The following is a 3,983-nucleotide window of genomic DNA, read 5'->3' on the forward strand; positions in this document are numbered from 1 at the left end:
GCACCCTCACCAGCAATGTTTGAGAGTTATGCCAACTCACCACCTCTTCAACATTTGGTTTTGTCATTCTTTTCACTTTAGCCATTTACCTAGTTATGAAATAGAATCTCATTGGGTTAGATGGCAAATATTTTGTAAAGAACATTCATTCACCTTTGGTTTATAGGTGCAAAGTGGTTTTGCTTCTGGACTTCAGAAAGTAATGCTGATTTGCTTTGTGTTTTTCACCTATTAAACTGCTTTCACTGTTGATTTAATGTTGAGAATGAGGCCCTACATGGCAAACAATCTTAGGCCCTCCAATATTGAAGATGACCAACAGGGTCCTTCAGAACTGGCTCTGCTAGGCTTTCTCAACCCAGACTTTTCTATCAGCTCCCAATATCTTCTCTCTATTGAGACCAAATTTTCTTGTATTTGGTATATATGTCTCTTGATGATTGAGTCCTTTTCATATTTTAACCTACATGCTTTAGTCCCTTCTTTTCATTATTATTGCTAATATTGACTGGAAATAAGAGTTGTACATGTACATTTACATCATCATTTCCCCAGTTTTTCATGAAGAAATGTTTAAAAGGGGAAAAAAAATCAACACATTATATATTGTTTTTCAATTATGAAGCACCATTGAAAAAAGGCCCATTAATTCCTAAATCCGTTTTTATCATCACATGCTAGTAGTCCAAATGGAACTATCTACAATGCAATCCATTTTTCATCACTATATTAATGAGTTTTGGATGATTTTGTTTTATTTTAATCTCTAATTGAAATTTCACCCCAAGCAGGGTTTTCTTATTGGAAATTATAATAAGGAGGTTTTCTATGTAGTTGGTAGATTGCTTTCAAGGCTTTTTAATTTTTCAGCAGGGAACAATCAGTTTCTAAGCTGTGACATAACAAAGGCTTCTACCAATTCTAATGCACTGAGAATGCAACTGAAGTAACTTGCTGGCCTGGAGGGGAAAAAAAAAAAAAAAACACCAAACCACCCTGAAATATATAAATGTGCATTAGGATACTAACTCCTCACTCTTCAAGCTAGAGATTAGAGTTTATGTCTAGAAATTAATGTTCTGTTACTAAATATCTGATATCTAGGAAGTTTTCTAATTTTAAAGAGCAACTACATTTCGGTGCTTGTTCTGAAAAAGGACTGTCCAACATCCAGCAAACATTTTCTTTCTACCCTGTTTTCCTCCCTCCTGCTCTTTTCCTTCCTTCATTACACCTTTCTTTTCCCTTATTTCCTTCTTTCCTTCTGCCCTCCATCCCTTTCTTCTTTTCTCCATCCTTTCTCTTTTTTCCTTGCTTGCTTGTTTTCTTTATTCCTCCCTCCCTTCCTCCCTCCCTCCCTCCCTCCCTCCCTCTCTCTCTCTTTTTGGCTCACAAAATTCTGTGTGCTAGGTTTTGGAGGAACTCTACTGCCTGTTCAGAAATTACATCTTGATTAAAAGAAATAATCTGGTGATGAATGGACTGTATACAGGCTTGGTGGGGAATGAGGAGCCCAGGGTACCACTTCTGTGAACCGTCACAGACTTGCCCATCTTTGTAAGCCTTTAACCTACTCAAACTGAGGAACTAAAGCCCTGCATTCTGCAAACAAAGCAGCATTTTGAACAAAAACATGCCTCATGGAGTCCTGGAGTGCTAACTGGACTGCTAACTCTAAAATCTGTGGTTCAAACTTACAACTGTTCCTCAGGAGCATATACAGGGTCACAGCAAGTCAAACCTGGCACTTAATAATAACAATGCATGTGTTGCAGCATGGGGATTACATTTGGTGGAACAGCAGATGAACAAAGCCTCCTAGCCAGATAGTGATCCATTACTCAGTTGGATTCATTCAGATTGGATCACCTCCTCACACAAGACTTTGAATGGTTTAGCTATAATGTATACACAGAAATGCAGTATTTATATACAGCCATTTGACTCTATAGGGAACACCAGAATTATAAAAAAATAATAGAGTTCAAAGGATACTGTAAAGCTGTTTTTCTATGATTGACAGTAAAACTCTTTGAAAAATGTCCTATTTTAACAACCTGATATTCCTTTAGATTGAATAATATAACCCCCCAAATTACAGATTCATATACAAGACATCCTTAAGTTGTGAAAAGGAGTAAATTAAATTGTCTATGTGATTATCAATTTTATATGTCAGTTTAGCTAGTCTACATTTGTTTGGTCAAACAGTATTCTAGATGCTATTATGAAAGAGTTGTTGTTGTTATGTGCCTTGGAGTTGGTTCTGACTCATAGCGACCCTGAATAGGGTTTCCGAGGCTGTAAATCTTTATGGGAGCAGAAAGCCTCATCTTTCTCCTGCGGAACAGGTGGTAGTTTCAAACTGCTGATCGTGAGATTAGCAGCCCGATTCATAACCACTATGCTACCAGAGATTTACATGGGATTAAATTAATTTTCCTTCATTGAATTAAATCAATTACCTTTCGTGTGTTGGGCCTCCTCCAATCAGGTGAAGACTTTAAGAGCACAAGAAAAGTTTACCCTAGGGTATATTCTGCCTCTAGACTATGAACAAACATTTTGCCGAAACTCCCACACTCTTCATTCTTTCCTTTGCTTAACTACAGATTTTAGAATACTCTTCAGCCTGTTCGCCTGACCTAGAGCTTTTGGGTTTACCAGCCCTGTCCCCACCCTCACACAGTCTTCTGAATCAGTGAAGCCAAACTGTTGCCCATAGATTCTGACACATAGTCGACCCTACAGACCAGAATTGCCCATAGGGTTTCCAACCTGCCAGCTGCTCCTCAGAAACTCTATACGGGTCTCCATGAGTTGGTATCGACTCGAGCGCATTTAGTAGCAACAGCATTGGGTTTCCAAGGTTTTAACCTTTAAGGAAGCAGCCTGCCTCATTTTTCTCCCCCAGGAGCAGCTGGTGGGTTCAAACAGCAGGCCTTTGGTTTAGCAGCCAAGCCCCTAACACTGTGCTGCCAGGGCTCCTTTGTAAGTCAGGACCTTAATGGACATCTTTCTCTCGCCCCACTGGATTCCTATCTTTTTATCTATCTCCTTATGTCTATTATCTCATTTGCTAATCATACCTTCTGAATTACTGTTACATTTTACTGGGCTTCATGTTCACTGTTTACTGATTTCTTTCTTTGTTAGTTTACTTAATTTGTTCCATGTCATTAGGTGCTTTTGATTCAGTTACAACTAAAAGCAACTCTGTGCACACCCGTCTGTCTGTACACCTTGGTGGTGGTTATATGCTGTGGAGGCGGTTCCGACTCATAGTGACCCTGTATAGATTTTCCGAGGCTGTAAATCTTTATGGGAGCAGAAAGCCTTATCTTTCTCCCACAGAACAGCTGGTAGTTTCGAACTGCTGACCATGAGATTAGCAACCCAATTCATAACAACTATACTACCAGAGCTCCTTCACTAAACTCAAGTCGTATTTAATAGTACAGAGTTTTCTCTTTAAATATATGTTGAGCATTGCTCCTTTACTCCTATGCTTCCAAAGCAGGAGTCAGGTGGTAGAGAAAATGTTGTCTGTTGAACACACTATTTCCTCTTTCTAGATGCAGAAGTCTTCATTTTCCAGTTTCCCTGACCATTTGACTAGGTACTTGACCAAGTACTTGAGTTTTTTCAAATAAGGATTTGAGAGAAGTGCTGTGTTTAAGGCTGTTTAAGTGTAGATGTGTGTTCGCTGTGCTCATCTCTTCCCCACGTACATATGAAAGTGAATACGTTTGACTAGTGGAGTTTTGAAAAGAAAGTCACCCAGGTCCACATGCATTTCTTAGAGAACGCATAGTCATTAGATCTTAATTGGACTGTGATATGAGCAAGAAATAAACCTTTGATCAATTTGTACATCGTGATAATTACTGTAAAAAATTCAAGGTTACATTCTTCATCCAAAGGCATCACAAATGGTTTGCATTGGTTAAGAATCGGGCTGCGAGCCGCAAGGTCAGCAGTTC

Source organism: Chrysochloris asiatica, unplaced genomic scaffold, assembly GCF_000296735.1.
Source record: "Chrysochloris asiatica unplaced genomic scaffold, ChrAsi1.0 scaffold00018, whole genome shotgun sequence".
Classification (NCBI taxonomy): domain Eukaryota; kingdom Metazoa; phylum Chordata; class Mammalia; order Afrosoricida; family Chrysochloridae; genus Chrysochloris; species Chrysochloris asiatica.